We start from the raw sequence: 20000 nt of genomic DNA, 5'->3' as shown, positions 1-20000 counted from the left end.
TAAAGTCAAATGCTGTCATTTGCGGGATTCAGAGGTCATTAAAAATTTTGGAATTGTTTCACAGATTAGAAGAACAACTGCTCCAGGCCTCTTCAAAAAACGACGCAACAATGGCGGGTTGAAGTGTCATCCACATGAACCAGGTCATGAAAAATGCTCCTCTTACAACGTTTGGAAAGAAATAATTCCCTTTAGGATGAAGCAAATTCAAGTTTCAAGTCAGTGTTTATTCCTGTATTTAAACGGATGATCATTAACGGAAAGCCAGTCCAAATCAATGGAGAAATTAAAAGCCTTGACCCACCGTGTGAAGGGGAGGCGTCATCTTATGGTGAACATCCATATAAGTGCACTAACTGTTTCCGTCAACTGAGAGACCTGAAAACACTTTGCAGCATCGGAGGTCTAGCAGTTTAGATGACAAAGCCAACCGACTGGGATTGAAAGGTTTCAACAAAAGGTATGCAAGGACAGAAGAGATGGTGAATGCTCTTGAGAAAGAAAGTCAACAAGGTGGTAAGGAAAACACTAAGCCCTAGAGACTAGGAAGAATGTCTGCATCAAGCATGTCTTAACGGAGAAGACCAAATGCTGGTAATTAATCTGGTTCGTTTGATGAAAAGTGAGATCTCTGCAAGAAATCCTAAGCAGATTCTCATTTTAAAGAATTTAGTGGCAAAACTTCAGAAAAGTAACAATCGTGGTTATGATGACCTTGATCTGACTAATTACGCCCTTTTAGCAGATGTCTTTGGACTGGTTAAAGAAACGACAGCTGCAAAGCACTGTTCATTTCAATTGAGGTTAGAGACTGGATTTAACATGAATGCAATAGATCTACCTGCAAACAAATTCCAAGGTTTGCCCATGAATGAGGTACCTTCACCCACGAAAAGATACAAACAGCAACATTGTCTTAATTGGGTCGTCCTGGAGTCCTTCTGTGGACAGCTGGAAAGAGGACGAAATCGTTACACCTCGAAAGGATGCCACTAAGGGGGACTAAGACGACTTTGAAGCATTGAAAAGGTTAGTGGATGGGCTTGTTAAAGGAAATAGCCTAGCTAAGACTGTATCCACTTACAATTTGACGTGTTTCGCAGCAATTGATAAGCCTACAGTTGTTACTTGCATGTAGCCAATTCAAGACAAAGGTTACCAGGCAGTCTATATAGCTCTTAAAGTACCGCGAGGCACTGAGAAAAGCTTGTTACTTCAACGAATTTGGAGATGTTCAAAAGAGTCGTTTAAATTTGGTTGGTTATTCAACCGACTCAGCTGGGTTTCATTATCGCTGCCATCCATCTGCATACATACATACATCTTTATTTAATTTTAAACGATCTTAAGCTTGCACATTCCTTGACATGATGCAGAAGAAGATTCCATGCCAAGGCAACCCTGTCTTTAAAAGAAGACCTGCCAATTTCAGATGGCTCTTACTGACACAGGTCTGAAAGACGTAAAAGCCACAACACCACCAGTACATGTTGGACTGGGAGGAGATGGCTGCAGTACTAATAGACGAGAAAAGGGAGGAGTAAAAGCAATTCTGAAGAAGGAGTATCCGTGGTTTCTATTTGCCTGGTGCATTGCTCATCGCTTGGAGTTGGCATTAAAAAATGCTTTTAGTGGCACTTATTTTAAAGAGATTGATGACTGCCTTTTGAAAGGATATTTAAAGAAATGGAAGTCAGGAAAACTGTTTATCTTCTCTTGCTTCTTCGTTGATCTCTTAGATAGGAACATGTCTTTCAGCTGCATACCAGGAAACAAAAGTTGATGCTGTGACTGTTTTCCTTGCCATGGCAAAAGCCAAGAAACATCTACTCGCACTGAAGGAGTGAGAAGTTGAGAAGCTAAAAACTGTCAGATACTATTTGGCCAAGGTCAATGGTGGCTGTTTTCAGGGAGTGCAATTGCCGGGTTTACATGGTGCAGTTGATCAGCTCAAGCAACATGGGGGTACATTTGTTGATTTGATGACAGAGGCTATTGAACAACGGTGCAAGGGGACTGAAGGCATGATGGCAATGGCCAAAGTTTTAAATTGCGAAGTGTGGTAAAGAGCATATTCAGTTAGCGAAGAAATTGACCCAACCATCTTGAAAGCGTCTGACCAATTCCAGGATGCCTTGAAACAACACGGTTTTAGTTCAAGTGGTCCTGATGTGCTAGACGAATGGCATGACCTTGTAGACTACACGGTTGGATTCCTTGTGCCATCTTCACAAAGTTACTGCATAACTTGGTACAAGCTTTTCCACTTCTCTATTGGATCACATCGTTGGAACAATATACTGCTTTTGATAAGACTACTGTTTTGTCTGCCTGTATTCAATGCCATTGTCGAAAGATTCTTTGGTAGCCCTAAAGCGAGTCAAAACAGGTAAAAGAGCAGCCATAGGACAGAAAACCACAGAAGACATCTTGACAATCATGGCTGAGGGGCCACCACTTGAAGATTATGATGCCACTTCAGCTGTCCTGTCATGGTACTCGAGCAAGCCAAGAAGATTAAATCACAAGGAAAGGAAGTCCTACAAGAAGCAGGAATCAAGACGACCGAAAATCTCTGAGTCTGAGCAGGAACTTGCAGAGCATGATGAAAATGCTATTTTTTTCCCGGAGTGAAGAGGAAGACGAACTCGAATCATTTTGAGAAATTTTTCTTCATCTGCAGTGAAACTACATTGATGTTGAGCCGTTAGATGTTGTTAAAAAGAAAGTGAACAGATGGAGGGACGTTCACCATTGCTTTTGTTTTTCCCAGCATATCAGTTTGCTATAAAGGACTGATATCAAACAAAAAATACTCAGTATCATGAAGAAAACTGTGTTATGAAGTGGTCATGGTAGTAAAAGTCATCTAGTTCATCATAACTGTTAATTAAAGAAAAAAATAAAATTGCAGTTTTGAATGCTTGGTATTGAAAATCATTATTCTTGCATGTTAATTATGCTAATTAATGTCCGGTCAAATTGATAAGATGTCCGACCAAAATGAAGATTTGAAAGGACATATGGCCTGTTAAAGGAGAAAAATTATTTCCAGCCCTGAGACATTCCTAATATGATCCTACCAGGATAACTTATCCTTACCAATGGTATAAACTGTGGTGTCATCAGCAAACATATAGAGGTCACTATAAGATATAAATTCAGGCAAGTCATTAACATATACTGAGAACAATCTAGGCCCCAGGATGGACCCCTGGGGCACTTCATACTTCACAGGTTGAAGGGCAGATTTGTTTTTAGAAATCTGGACAAACTGATTTCAGTTAGACAAATAGTTGGCAAGCCAAGAAAACAGAGAACCCGATATTCCAGTGGCTTTTAGTTTCTCCAACAGGATTGAATCGTTAACAAAGTCAAAAGCCTTGCGGAAATCAACAAATAGTAATCCCACTAGCAGACCTTGATCCAGAGCTGACTTCCAAGTTTCCGTCATACGAAGCAAGAGACCCTCAGTTGAACGTGGCTTAAGAAATTGTGGGACTGCAATGGTCATTTATGGAATTGCACACCACAGTCTCAAGAATTTTTGCAGGAATGCTAAACAGAGAAATTGGTCTGTAATGTTCACGTCACATGGTTTGCCTTTCTTGAACACAAGAGTGACACGAGATAGTGTCCTATCATATGGGAAGGAGGTACTAATCAACCTGTTCTTATAAAGTGGAAGCAAGCTGTGGGTAACTAGTTCAGACGATACGAAGAAAGGTTCCCTAGGTGAGACCAAATCTGGACCCACGGCCTTCTTAGGATTTAATGCCTTCTGGGTATTACTCTTGAATAGCTCCCAATTAAAATCAGTGCAATCTTTAGCAGGAGTAATCCTAGTAATAAAGGTAGATAGGGTTGACTTGTCTAGAGGGGATTTAAATTTGTTGTTAGGCTTTCAGTAACATTGATGAAAAAATCATCGAAATGATCTGCTTTCATTAGATCAGTTAATAGTTTGTTACTGTAATCCATAACTGGACCAAACTTGGATACTTTGTTTTTTCTTAGCACCTGGTTAGTCAACTTCCAGAATTCCTTAGGATTGGTTGATTTGTTAAATTTATCTTTCCAGTAAGCAGTTTCGGCCCTCTTTAACAGATGTTTTACCTCGTTTCTTTTCTCTCTATTCTGGCTCCATTTAACTGGATCTCCAGAGGTTTTAGCCTCATTTAAGAGCTTAAATGTTTTGTTCACTTCTTTCCTAATGGAAGAATCAATCCATAGGAGGGAATTAGGTCTGATCTTTGTTTGATGATATTGATGATTGCCACTTCATCTGGAACTACTTATACAAGGATATTATGGATCACCATTTACCATCTGGGAAAGCAAACTCACAAGGTGCCAAGGAGCATGCTCGAAATCTGTGTTAAGTTGCTTTTTATCCACTTGTTTATATTTCTTTATCGAAATCACCGTTGGTTTAGGATTGCTTCTAACCACTTTAAAGTAAATGGAACCAGATGTTTGAATTTTCGCTGGCTGGCTTGTTACTATGAGATCAAGGTATAAGGTATATAAGGTATAATTTATTTACCGTCAGGTACACGGGGAGTGGTCGCCCAGTCTCCCGAGCCGGGGGCTCATGATAATAGTGAATGACTTAAAATATGTAACAAAGTCTAAAAATTCTTAAAGCTAAATCACAGATTGTCTCGTTGAACTAATAAGAGACTTAGAATCAGATGTTATGCGCATAGGGCTGTTGATAATGTTCTTCAGACCAAAACTGCACAAAATCCTTTTAAAACGTTTCCCGAAATGGGAATCATTTGAATCTAGGCTGGGAGTCGTGTCACAGTTAAAGTCGCCTACCAAGATAATATTATTCCTTTTCATCGAAATCTCTGTGATTCGATTTGTAAAAACATCAAAAAAGGAACAACCACTTGGAGGTCTATAAATACAGCCAACCAAAAAAGACTGTGATCTCATAGTAACATTGAACCAAGTAGCTTCCAAATTAGGGTGATCCCACGTGGTAACTTGATGAGCAAGAAGACTTTCTTTATAGTAGATTGAGACACTACCGCCATGGTTGTCACGGTCATTTCTCACCAAGTGGAAGCTGGGAATCCTGATCCAATTGCCAGTTACGCTCTCATTTAGGTGGGTCTCTGTAATGCCAAGAATGTCAAAATTGACAACCTCCAATAAAAGCTGGACCTCCAGAAGTTTGTTAACCAGGCCATTGATGTTTAAATGGCCGATTTTAAGATTTTCATCTCCCACCAATTGTCAAAGAGAACTCAATGGGTCTACAAGCTCCTGGATATCAATGCCTGTAGTTTCGTTGGTAGCGGGAATGCAAGGGCGGGGAATGCAAGGGCGAGGATCGCTGAGAGTTTGCACTATCTGTAGCAGAGAGGACAGACCCAATCAAAGCAAACCATTTTTTGAAGAACTTTAAAATCCCTCGGCTTGACTTGACCACGTTTAATGTGGCACCACTTTTGGCACTGGTCACAATTTACAGCTCAGTGATTCCGTGCAACAGTCTTGGAGCAAACGGAACATTTGGAAGCATTCGTGACAGGACCAGGATTAGGGGAAACATCACCACTTACAAGGAGACGAGTCTGCTGAAAACAGCTATCAGAATTTGCGTAATGGTGAATCCTTAACTGTAAGAAACCTCTATGACGTGTCGCTGTAGCAAAATGGCGGACTTGTATCCACGGTGAGAATTGCTTGTAATTTGCTGAAACTGCACCAGTGAAAAGGTCAAACTTTGCGAAATGAAATGGTAGAGCCCTTGGGAAGCAGGAAAAGTAATTTTCTTCTCGAAAGAGCAAAAAGTTATGCAGCTAGAAGCAACAGAAAGCGAGAGCAGTGAAATTCATGACCACACGCCATGATGACCGCTGACCAGTCCTTCACACGAGGAAATGAACAAAGGAGTTATTTTCAACGAGCAAGCCGAGCGAAGACACAAGGCTTGTGAGGCGGCAGGCTTAATACTGCATGAAGTAGAGCAGAAGGCAGAAAAATTCTCGATCATGCTGTGAAAAGTGTAATGCAAGTCCAGGTAGTGTAATGTAAGGTTCCCAGAGATTTTAGTACGGAACAATGAAAGCGCATGTTTTGATGTGTGATGTCATTAGACAAACTTGCATGATGTTGTGTTTGAAGGTGAGTGAAAACACATTATTTCCAATTTCCCTGACCATTGTGTTGTGTAATATTTACTTTTGAACCATCATGTTGTTATGGCCGCTCTTGTCAATTTCGGATTAAGGCCTGGGAGTAGAGCAGTTTGTTTTTCGTTTTTGTAACCATTGAGTCATGAGCAATTTAATTTAATTTTCAAAGGAAACATGTTGTCTGCAAAGCATACAATTCAACGATCAATTTCTATTCTTTTATTATTGTTAACTGTATAAGTTGAGTTGCAGTACTTTCCAAAAAAAAAAATTACAACTACTGCTGCAAATTATGTATTATATTCACTGTTCTTTGGCACTTAGTGATAGCTATTACTAGTTTACCTTGGTCTAGGGCTTGACGATGTGTAACATTCTTGCGTTGCTTTCTATTGTTTTTATTCCTAGTGCAATCATGATGTCCCTATGGGTCAAGTAATTTACATTTTCGCTTTTCGCACGTATCTATACGCATTTGTTAGCTACGGTTTGATTATTTTTTAGAAATAGCTACAAACCCGTTAGAGCAAATTGCTATTGTGTTGTGTATCCAGGATCTGTTCGTTTCCTAGCTGTTCATTCTGGTGGAATTTCTGTAAGTCGCGAATGCTATGGTTTTTCTGGATTTTGTCGAGTTTCCTTCACTTATCACTGTTGTATTTATTTTCTATTTGCTTATCATTTCTCCTAGTCAAACTCGTCTTCGTGAAAACAAATTAAGTCTACGATGTTTGAAGTACAGAGCCAGTCTGATTCCGACTCGATCAATGTTACGGCGAAACAGCGATAACATCGTTTGAAGAAATTCCAATATGTCCGTGGATCCTGGAGCTATTTCGACGGCTGAGGCAACAAGCGAAGTCAGGATAAGACACCCTAATGTTACGATCGATCAGTCTCAGGTTAGGCACGAAAGAAACCTTCGACTAAAGGCCTCTAGAAGCGCCGCTAAAGGAGTAGTGACCAGAAGGCAAAATGAAGCAAGGGAAATTATGTCGGACTTTGGCGACGTGAAAGACCTAGAGCTGAAGCGTGCCGAGTTGGATGAAGCGATAAAAAACTTTAATACGGCGCACCAAGCTTACCATGGTCAGCTCGAGGACCAAACCGAGATCGATGATTCACAAGAATATTATGACGCTACCCTGCTCCTTGCTAATGACACTAGAAGAATAATCGACGACTGGATTCAAGTTGGCTTTAAACAACCGAACCTTCAACCCGAGGACTCTGTTAGCAATAGCAATGTTGGCTCTCGAACTGCCTGCAAATTATGTATTATATTCACTGTTCTTTGGCGCTTAGCGATAGCTATTACTAGTTTACCTTGGTCTAGGGCTTGACGATGTGTAACATTCTTGCGTTGCTTTCTATTGTTTTTATTCCTAGTGCAATCATGATGTCCCTACGGGTCAAGTAATTTACATTTTCGCTTTTTGCGCGTATCTATACGCATTTGTTAGCTACGGTTTGATTATTTTTAGAAATAGCTACAAACTCGTTAGAGCGAATTGCTATTGCGTTGTGTATCCAGGATCTGTTCGTTTCCTAGCTGTTCATTCTGGTGGAATTTCTGTAAGTCGCGAATGCTATGGTTTTTCTGGATTTTGTCGAGTTTTGTCCTTCACTTATCACTGATGTATTTATTTTCTATTTGCTTATCATTTCTCCTAGTCAAACTCGTCTTCGTGAAAACAAATAAAGTCTACGATGTTTGAAGTACAGAGCCAGTCTGATTCCGACTCGATCAATGTTACGGCGAAACAGCGATAACACGATGAGTGTTATTTGGACCCTTATTACTAGTATCTTCCATCAATTGCCTAACTAGACCATGATCAAGAGCAGAGACTATTTCTGAAGAACTTGAAATACCAAACTCGAGATTTGACTTTCTGGTATGACAATGAAAACACAACACAGCTTGCAAATATCGAACACCTTAAAAATCTTTTGCCAAGAGTTGGGGTTAGATTACGAATTCAGTAGTGCGGATTAGCTCCTTATTTACTTTTGTGACCAAAACTCAGATACATGTGAAAGGCTATTCACTACATGGATTGCAGATCTTTTGCAAAAATACGTTCCTGGATCACAAGGTTCCGTTTTGTACATAAGGGCGGTGTACTCTCTTATACAACCATTTCGAGTTCCAGACTTTGGCTCAGCATTCAAGAATCGATTTCATGCGGCATCTACATTTTCCCCTTGTGGAAACTCAAGAAACTGCATCTTTATTCTCAGCCAAGGGCAAAAAGTGATCCTTCAAAGCGTGGTCACATTATTACGTATGCTTGCTATGCTGCAGCAGAAGTTACCTTTTAAGCAGGTACCATCCATCAATTGGCCATGTTTTTGCATTTCAAAGGCCTTGGTCCACAGTGGAGAAATGCAAGGCAAGACCAATGAGTTACAATCCCTGCAGTTTCAACCAACATTTGGGGACATGCTTGATAGAAGCACAAACATCCAGTTCAATATAAATGTGAAACACCACTTTGCCACAGCTGGTGCAAGGGTATCCTCTTCCCACAAACAAACACAGCTTACATTCGCCTTCATATCCAGCAAAGGAAAGGAGAGCTACGAATACCCTGAAAGTTACTCCAACTTCAAGGCAGCACAAAGCCAAGGTTACAGAAAAGGAGTCAATAAAGCGCGGGCTCTATTTTCAAAGTACATGCCACAGCAATGCATTGGTCTTTTAAAAGAAAATGACTACTGTGAGAAACCCTATGTATACAAGAAAACAAAAGGATGTTTCGTGGTTGACAGGTCGCCAGGAAAAGAGCACAATCTTCTTCAAAAGTCGTTTGCGATGATAAATGAAAATGTTGATTCAAAATGCAACGAAGATGAACAAGAAGCAGATATTAACAACCCCGAGGAAGGACAGCTGCATACCAATGAAGACATGACCATCAAGAACAACCCCGAAACACCGAAGGATCCTGGAGATGATAACAGCCGTGGGAAAAGAGGGAAGATCAGTAAGATAGTTGATGACAAGGAAACTGAGAGCATGTTGCTGTTGTTCATTGACTTTTTAATGAGTGGTAATGGCTCTTAAAGGAGCCGTTTGTGTCCTCGAGTGTTTATCGGCGAATCTTGCTCTCCAAGAGTACTTTCAAGCAATTAATTTTCACTTTACTCAAACAAGTAAACACCAACCTACAAGGAATCTCCATTCCTCCGCACAGCTGTTTTCAGTGATGTTTTGGCCAGTCACTTCCACGCATATCTTTCCGCCATGTGCGATAAAATACCACAAAATTCCATAAAATATTCGATAAAATACCACAAAATTCGCCGTAAATGGCTGACTGTTTTGTTGTCCTTGACCACCTTCTCGGCAAATTTGTCGACTGCATTATCAAGCTCCTGTTCTGCATGAAATTTTTCGCCTATTGCAGGTACATCTTTATAGACGTGGTCATGATACCCAGGCCCTGGCCCAGACTCCTCCCCACATTTAAAGCTTGGCTACTAAGCACTCGTTCGTTTTGTTTCAATAGCGAAGGAATTTCAACTTTATGGTGAAACCTTGTTTGTTTGTCCTTGTTGGTTTATAGCAATAGAACGTTACTGGAACTTCAAACGTTATTGTATTACATTTTTTTCCAAAATCTGCACTTCTAAATTCGGGGTGCGGCTTATACATGGACGTTTATGGTACATCCACATCAAACAGGCCTTGAAACTTCTCCTAACCCTTGAGTATGTATCTCGTTGTCGTCAGAAGAGACACTGGGCATCACAGTACTTCCCAGGAAAGGAGCACTTGAATCCAAAACATGATGTAATCAAGTACTGCAGTGTTGCTTTAAAGGTCACCCACAAGTATATGATGTTGGACGAGTAGAGGTCATTGACTGAACAAAAGATGGATCAGAGGTTCTCAGCTTTGAAAGGAAGGTGAAGCAGTCAGTGCATGTATGTTACTCCTTGTACACAGAGGAAGAGAATGATGTTTATTTCCTTTCTAATGATGTGATTCTTACAAAGTGGAGAGACCACCTTCAGCCATCATTGGATCAGTAGATTTCCAACCTATCAGGGATAGTCCCGGGAAGTACAGACTTCACCCAGACTGTAAAGCTTACTTTAAAGAAAAACGATTGTTTTTTTGTCAAGGAATGCCAAACATGACATCGACACCAAGTCATCATCACATGAAACTCAAGATAATTAAGAGGCCACTGAGAAAGACGACTACTACGAAGTAGATGACATTTTAAGTCAGCTTCTCTCCAAGGACACCCTCGTGTATGAGTACAAAGTAAGGTTCAAGGGCTATGGGGGAAGAAGACGACATGTGGTTGCCATCATCTTCTTTTAACCGACCAATTACCTTGGAGTCAACATCCAAGTTTGGAAGGAAGAGGAAACATAAGGTAGATCCAGATATATGGACCAAGAAACACATCATAAAAGAAGGAAACGTCAAAGGTCTTCTTTTGAATAGGCCACCATAAAACCCTCCAGAATATCCAAGAACATTTCAAAGAACAGCAAAGACAAAGAAAATTCCTTTCGGCAGCCCAAAAACAAAGCAACAATGAGAAAGCAAATGATGGTGACACACAATCAAGTGGGAAAAATCAAATCGCTACATCGAATGTTTGAAATTCGAACAAGGTTGTAACATGGAACGAAACAACACGCAATATCATCAAGGAGGAGGGGTCCTTCTCTCTTGCAAAAGAATCCTCAAAAGTGTCATATGAGACAACAAGTCAGGTAAAATCCCACACCACAAAGCTTTGTGAGATCGTTCATGTCAACCAGCTTTCCTCCGATGAAAAGTCAGGAAACCTGATGGGCATACTGCTCACCGTGATTACAACTTTTGCAATTCAAGGTGGAACCTTGGCTATGCAACCTTTCTTGATGGAGATGCAACGTTGCAGAGGTATATGTGTTGCTCTGGTGAGTATGTTCATGGAGTTGGCATAACAGATGCACTGACAGTTACAAGACTACCACCATATTCTTTAATCAAAGACAAACAAGCAAGTTCTCAAATTCTTGTTCCATTTCCGTCCTACAGAACCGACAACAAAAGAGGCATGTATATCTTGAAGAGATTTCATCAACAACGACAACTTCAAGTCCAATTTGAAGAGAAATGCCTGAAACATGTTTTTTCAAACATGAACATCTGTAGGACAGAATGTGACTCGCACCCTTCTAGACAGAGTGAATCTAGAGAAAAAATACCTGGTGTCCTATAAAAACTATAAGATAAGGGACCATTCATTATTTATGCCAGGGGGTGGGCTGGCAAGAATGAAGCAGGTGATCTTGAACTAATTCATTTTCGACAATAAATTTGTTAGAAAAAGTTGATATTGCTTCTTCATCATCAAGTTTTAAAGTTCTGTTGTCAAACACTTTTTTGATGTTATGTCGAGGCTGCCATTCATCAGGAAGGCGTGAATCATCACCTTCAATCGAGCAAGATTCAAACACATCTTTGTAGTGGTAGTCCTGCATTTTCGTCACATCTGGAACTGGCCTTGGGATGCGACTCATGGGGGGACTAATCCACCCAACGAACGTGCATTCTACACAGGGTTGCCCATTGAAGGAGCTCTTAGCACACTCACCTTTAAGAAATTCCAGGTAAAGCTCACCTCGCTGGTGGTGCGCTCCACGGAAATCAATAATTTTTTGGATGTAAGATGAACCTGGCACGTCCTTTTTTTCCTCAACGCTTTTTGATGAATACTCTTTAAGCAAATCTTGATTAAAACAAGCCATCGTCTGGTTTATCACCAACAAAACAATTAATGTACTCTGAATGGACTGGCATGTCGTCAATTCTTGCGGTCACTTCATTCGCCACCTTCCAGGCATTCTTTTGCATTTGCTCTTCCTCCATTTGTTCATATTCCTTAAGACTTAAGGATGATATTTCCTCCTCTGAAAGTCCATGAAACCTTTAAAATATCCCCACTCGATTGTAGAGCCATCTACTACAGCATCCCCTATTGCTGAATTTGTCCTTTCCGCTTCGTTCTGTCCGCTATCACCAGCCGCCCGATGAACCTGAATGCGATAATCAGATGGATATAAACGAGCCAACTCTGCTTCTCAGAAACTTACGTCGAAGTTGCTCACTCCTACATCGGGTCCAGCAACTGTAAATTCTGCCCACCGAGGCTTAACAAGACGAAGGTGATTGATTTAACCAAGTCCAACACTTCTGTGCATTTCAACAAAATACTCGTGTAACCAACTCATGATACACATGCTGATTCTCTGTACTTGGTCAGCAGCAGAAGAGCTTCTTCTTTCACCGTAACTAAAGTCTGGTTCTCTGTCTCCTCTTGTGATGTTTGCCTCAAAATCTGCCTTTGCCTTATCGATTCTGTGTAAGAGGTGATTTAAACGCTTTTGCTTGTATTCCTTATATCTGAAAGATGAGGAATTTGTCATCTTGTCACTGTCACCTCTCTGACATGTCATGAAACAGGTAGACATCTCCATGTACAGCACTAGTGAAGCATCGAATCTCTTTTGAACAGGAATGCCCCCCTTCACCTCGAATAAATCAGGAAACTCACAAAGGAGCCTACGCATCTCATTTGCCCACGTGGTTCCACTTGAGTTCACTATTTGCTTAGGACGAATGAAAACAAAGTGTGCATCTCCAACAGATATCAGTTCCTCTTGTCCATTAACCTCAATCCCTTCTTTGGTTACAATTCGATGTGTTGCAGGAGTCTGATACATCACTTGCTCAGGCCAATCATACTTTGGCAGTTGCTGTGCTCCTTCATTAGCGAGTGTGAGAATTTTCACATTCCTTGTTTTTTTCAAATCCCTCTGAAGTTCCGGGTCTTAAATAGGCCTTATCATCACAAGACTGGGCAAAGACGAATTTCCTGTTCTCCTTTGTTTTCTCTGAAAACGTGAGCACGTTAATGATGGGTATTAAAATTCTGTTTGTCATCGGTTTTAGGTGGCTTTTTAGTGCAAAATAAGCCTCTCCGAATATGTTTCTTGGCCTTTTGTGACTGTTTGTTTTGAGGTTGCGATCTATTCTATTTTGTAGAGGTCTATAATTTACAATGTTTAAGAGGTCTGTACTTTTCACATGTCTATGGGTGTAAATGACCGTGTCATGTCTTCTCTCTCTATTGATTTGGCTAGAAATTTCTCATCATCAGAATCTAGCTTTCTTTCTGGTCCAGCCCCAAGTCGCCTTCACTTCAGTCAATGAGTTTCCTGAAGGGCACTAGCTTGTCATTTTACTGCTTTTCTACATTTTTCTTTCGATGCGGCAGACGTTGAATTATCAAGTTCTCTCAGTTTCTCTAACCTATCGACTTTCATTGCTTTTTTCTCCTAAAGATCCTTTAGGCGAATCTCTGTCCAGTTATCCTTTTTGATTTCAAGAAGATTCTCGATACTTGATATTTCGTGTTCTAATTTTGTTTGCATAGCGCTCTCGTGTAAGTTCACAATATCTTTGGCACCTTTGAAGCTATTCTCAACTTCCTCTAAGACTGAGGAAACACGATAGAGCTGGGCATGGTATCTGGATCAAATCCGAGTTCCCCGATTTCTTCAATTGACTTATTTGCAGCAGATAAAACCTTTGCACACGTTTTATCCCATTCCGTGTCCATAGAATTGATAGTGGACTGCGTTTCTTGCCTCCCAATCAACAATCTGCGATTGTTAATAATACTTTCAGCTTGGTTCAATCTATGCTTTTGAACCTCGTCCAAGGAGTTCCATCAAGTTTAGGGTCGGACTCTTGAGAATAATGAATCTAGATGACAAATTAGTTGAAATGGGCACGTCCACAATATAAGCGCAAAGTCTATGCTCAGGGTGTACAAGTGCATTTTGAAAGGTACTTTCACACACTGGTCCTTCCTGATGCCCAGAAAACATTTCATAAGCAACATCAAATTTCATGTAACCATTAACAGAGCCTTTATTATCGTTCTTGACAGGGAACTGAAGATGCTCCAATACCTCAGTTAGCCCCTTCAGTTTGGCTGCTTTTCTGTGTTCGCCTTCCTCTTTCAATACAACAAGACGAGCATGATTGGCATACAAATCACAATTTTGTAATGAATCTCAGTATACAATCTCTCCTTCTGTCAAAAACGAGCTCTGTTCTCGTAAGCTTGAGAAAAAAGAAGCAGAATTAAAATGCAGTATTGAATCTCCATCTAGCAAGAACAAGCTTTGCCTATGGGCAACTGAGCAATATGATTATTCTAAAGGTAAATTGAAAGACATGCGACAGTTGGTACAAGATGTCAATGAGAAGTGTGAAAAGCTATCAGCCGCAAAGAATAGGCTAGACCAAATCTTAAAGGCATGCGTAAGAAAAATACAAAGTCCAGGAAAGTAAAGAATATAAGAAAGGCTAAAAAAGAAAGGAAGAGCGAGTACGCAAGACTCAAGCAGAATTGAAATCAAAGATCATCAAGCTAGATTCCAAAGAGAGAGCTGATCAGTGCATTACAAAAGAAATGTTGCAGTTAAAGGAATTAGAGAAGTTAAGACGAGACAGGCATACAAAGGGTTGCATTAACCATCCTGCTTAAAAATAAGTGGTGGCACTCAAATGCAAGAAAATGTATACAAGAAAAGTTAGCAGAGTGGGCTTTAGAAGTAGGGACAAAGAAGAGAAAGATGAGGAAGCAGAGGAAGAGGAGGTCGTAGAGGAAGAGAAAGTAGAAGACGGATATAGGACGAAGAGGATGGAGAGGACAAAGACGATGGAGATGGATCCGATTCAATGAATATTATTACTGTTAGCTTGTTTGTATCTTTATTTGACACGGATCAATAAAACTGTCTATTATTAAAGGTTGAATGTGGATGCCTGATTCTTTTCTCTATTTTTTTCCGAGGATGGGGAATAAGGAAGGGGCGGGAGGGGCTATCCAATTTTAAAAGTTCATTTAGAGGGGCCATGCCGTTTTTTTTCTTTCATGGGAGAGGTCATAACTATAAGTTATATTTACTGATGGATTCTTCCAGCCCACCCTCTGGCATAAATAATGAATGGTTCCTAATGTCTGAGGAACTTTCAGTCATGTGTGGGGAGAGATAGCTTTCTGACAAAATCATCAATCTCTTGATTCCAACATGTGTGTTGGCAATCCCTTGTAACGTAAGATGTCCACTTGACAGTGATTGAATTAATGTATACTGCGACTTAGCAAACGAGAGGAGTCAGTCTTGTGCTTTCATCCATTTGCCATCCTTCCTTTCCGTTGAAGAAGTGTCATGAGATTTGATTAGGAGCATTTGTACCGTTGAGGACATAGAGGTAATGTTCGTGCCTGTCCACATGCCTGAATTGTGTCATTGGGGACTCGTCATATTCTCAGTGGGTAACCAATCCATGTTCTTCGACGACTGATATCATTGTCAAATATCACGAGATCTTCAGGACAGAACAAATATTATTCTCTCTGTGGTTCACGAAACATCAAGTTAGTTTAATTTAAACAGTCCGATTGGAAAGAAATTCAGCAATTCAAAGTCCCAATGCCAGACCAACCTAAAGCTGGCTCTGGCAGTTGTGGTGTGGCCGTCATATGTGCTGTATGTGATATTTACAGAGGAAAGGACGTCTACATTACTTGGACATAATTTATCAAGATACATCATACCTGCACGCCCAGTTAATGGTTGAGCTCGTTAATCTCGCATAAGCTGTCGCAAATAATAGTTACTTTCTGCTTCATATCAAAACAAGGGAAATCGCTTCACATGAATTCTAGCCAGGAACTTCTTCCAGTCTGGTACATATTGAAACATTACATTCTGCACTTACTAGTAGTATATATACATTTCTCACTTACCATAGATTGTGCTCTGCTAGTAATTGGTAATTGCTCTGCATTATTCATTATCAAGGATAGATCATGCCTTCCGAGCATTTGTTATCTTTGTGAACGCATTGTTATTCTTTACTATCCTAGAAGAGACTGTGCCTTCGTGGCACTTGTTCGCCACGAATGCATAACTGTTCTTCATCGTCAAGGATAGACTGCTCCTTCCTGGCAATTGTTATCATCAGAAACTTATAATTGTTCCTCACAAGAAAAATACTCTGAGCTCTCCTGGCAATTCATATCTTCCAGACCGCATATTTCTTCTTCACCATCATTGATAGATTGTGCCTTCCTGGCATTTCATTCCACCTGCACCGCATAATTTATCTCTTCTTCATCATCTAAGAATAGACTGTACCTTTCTGGCATTGTTATCTTCCGGATGGCAAAACTGTTCTTCATTATCAAAGGCAGACTTTGCCTTCTTGGCATTTGATTTCGTCAACACTGCATAATTGTTCTTCATGGGAGACCGGGGCGGCCATGAATCTGTGAAATTATAAATATGTGAGTTCCCTTCAAAATCTTCCAAATTTCTTGTTACTTTATCATATGGAATTGCTTTCATAGATCAAAAGAAAAAGTAGAAAGAGAAGCAGTGACAGCAGCAGTGATTCTCCTGATTTCAAGCGAAGAAAAGAGGAAAAGGAATTAGAAGAGGAAGAGATGAACGCAGAGGAAACAGACGTCGTTTTAACAGCACTGATTTTGCTTTCAAAGCTGATGAAATCCTACCGAAATTATCAAAACTTGATGCAATTACTTCGCAAATTCAATTTCTTCAACAGTCTGTCAACAAAATGAATGTTACTGTAGGTGCTTTGCAGATAGAAGTGGCCCAAATTAGAGCGGATTTTAAAAAACTCAACAAGTAAATACTTTAAAGGACAGCGTGGAAGACATTGAAGAGGAACAAGGAAAAGCAAAAGTAAAAGGCCTGGAGGAAAAAACAGAGGATGAACTGAACAAACTTGGATTACAAATTTTAGACTACGAAGTGTACCAAAGACACGAAAATTTTATGGTTCTACGGAATCCACGAAGAGACTCCCGATGAAGATACTACTGACATCATGTATAATTTTTTAGGAACTCAATTGGGAATGAGAAACCCCCGTGATATAGAGTTTCAACAAGTTCATAGAGTTGGGAAACGGAAACAAGAATTTGGTTTTATCAACGGAGTTGATAATGTAAATTGACCACCTCACAGAGATTCTAAAAGCCGACGTTTCGAGCGTTAGCCCTTCGTCAGAGCGAATCGAGGAATTGTGGGTTATGTGTAGTTTTTATAGTTGAGTAGGAGATACGCTATTGGTGGTAACATCGCAATGTGAAAAATAGGGATATATTAGTGAAATGATACTTCTGACTGTGTGATTATGAGGATGGAAAGTGAGGGTGAATGGAATTCTGTCATTCTTATCTTTTTGGGACGTTTGTAGTGCTGACTGTTGATCAAATTGTTGGGCACGACGATGGCCAGCTTTGACCACAGAGAAAGGATAGCCCCTGTTTTTCGAAGAACTGGCACATCTTCCTGTGATTTGCTGGAAAAATTGGAGTCATCACTACATAGAGAATAAGAAATGGAGTTCTTGACATGTGATGGATGTGACGATGAATACAACAAATAACTGTGTGTACACTTATCAAGAACAGAAAATCAAAGTGAAACTTCTTTTTTTTGGTGATGGGAGTTTATGCAGTCATCGTAAAAGAATCAGGCCTCACTCAAGGCCTTGTGGCAGCGAAGGCCAGGCTGGCGACATAGTCTCTAAACATTCCCTGCCTTGAGCTCATATTGGGACACATGGCAGTTACCCTCCTGGTGAATGTCCAGAAAGTAGGGGGTTTCCCTGTCACTGACTATGCACAGTGTTGGTTGGATAGCACCGTAGGGTTTTTAATTTTTGTTTTTATTTTACGTTATTACAGCTATTTACAATACAATACAGCTACTTACATTACGTACAGTACTAGTACAGTTATACTACTTACAATACAATACAGCCACTTACACTACCCACAATAAGATACAGCTATTTAAAATAGCGCTACTCACAATAATAACATGATAACATAGAATAAAAGAGAAAAGTACAAACATTGAGGTACATTTGATGATGACTTGAAAAGCAGAAATATAAGCATTCTTTATCATTTATTACTTTTAGCTTTGCTATTTTAATTTTATATAAGCTTTGGTGGGTTGGAGATAGAGATATAAACATCTCGTCAGCCCAGTTTCAAGGTTTTTATTTGCCATGATTACATATAATGTATCCGATTTATTAAAGAAAATACAAAAAATTGTAAAAAAGGCGAGGAAGCCCATAAAGAGACTATAAGAGCTTATGGAGCTATGGGCTTCCTCAAATTAGACTAAGAAATTAAGTTTAAGATAGCACTGAGACGTAATACAATATATTATTAAAAAGACGAAAGAGTGCACACACACACACATTTATCCACAAAAATACAAAAGCGTAAATACTTCGAAGAATTTGATGCCAGTAATGAAAAAGAAGAAATCTTTTAAGGTTTTTGCAAAACTGAGCGGTAGATCCAGATGACTTAATTTGACTGTCAAGAGAATTGAAAAATTTAGGGCCTTGGAAGTGGATTGAAAATTTTCGTATATTAGTTCGAACAATAATCGGAAACTTGATTTTTAATCTTTCCAAGAAGTTAGAAAAATTATCTATTTTGTTTTTGATACTCCTAATATTCAAGTGCAAAAAAGAAAGATTTCTACTAAATGAATTCTGATCATTCTGAATGACATTAAGACTCATTTGTGTCCCACAAACAATCTTCTCGGCTTTTCCTCCGACTGGACTCATTTAGGACTTGAATCTTACACAAGAAGGAACTACTGTCTTAGCATTGTGAAAGTGAGTTCCATAGTTTAGGTGCAGCTCCTCAAGGATAAGGACGGCCACTTACACTACCCACAAGACTTGAAAAGTAGAAATATATGCATGAGGTTGCCAATGCGATGTTAATTAAGAGCAAATGCCTACAAGAATCAAACAAAATCAAATTTCTTCGGCAAGGCTTGAAAACTCAATTTCGCTCCCCTTATGCATATAGCTAGCCCCTAGCAAGAATACAAGCAGCCTGTGTTTTTTTCCTCGGAATAGGTTTGTCTTTCCGAGAAAAACAACATTTTCGATTTAACCTCCAGACTCAATTTAGCGAGTCCCAACTGGATTGAAAAGTGACCATTTCCATTCGAGTCGCATATCGTAACTATCGAACGCAGAAAAATTGTAATACAACGAACTTATTGCATAACTTCTCCTTGTCCAAAACCTACAATTTCAAGAATATTGGATTAATCTAATTATTTTACTGTAAACAAAACCAAAGTGTTCTCCAAATGTTAACTTAAGCGGTCGGTGGGAAGAACTGTTATTTTGACCACGTGCCATATCACCGAATTTCATGAGATTAAGGATTTTAATTAAAGAAGGGTGGGCCTTTCAAAATATGTAAAATTTAGTTTGGGCAAATGATTGGCAGTCGTCCAAAAAATGATTCAAAATCGCTTACACTAGACACAAAATCACGCCAGCTGTGTCGAGTGCGTGACCCATAGACAACCGAAGCTCGGTAAACTATTTATAGACTTGGTATGGTAAAATTAACTTCGAGCTTATAAATCCTCAAAAAAAAATTGTAAATGTAGAAGTAAACTTGTCTTTAGTTGTCATTTCCGCTTATGAGGGGAAATGACAACTGACGACATCGCAAAAATTCGTAAGCCACAAACCCGTCTAAAACAGACACAGTTTGCCAGCCGATTGCACAGAAAAGACGAGGACAACTGGACGTAGAGGTGTTAAAGCGAAGTTTATTCCTACATTTACAGCTTTTTTGAGCATTTATAAGCTCAAAGTCTAGAAATCGTATACCGAGCTTGGGCTGCCTTTGCGTGACTAAGAGAATATTATCATTGTATCCGCCA

Source organism: Montipora capricornis, chromosome 1 (genome assembly GCF_036669925.1).
Source record: "Montipora capricornis isolate CH-2021 chromosome 1, ASM3666992v2, whole genome shotgun sequence".
NCBI classification, from domain to species: Eukaryota; Metazoa; Cnidaria; class Anthozoa; order Scleractinia; family Acroporidae; genus Montipora; species Montipora capricornis.
The sequence above is the reverse complement of the archived record's forward strand: the minus strand, read 5'-3'. Positions refer to the sequence as shown.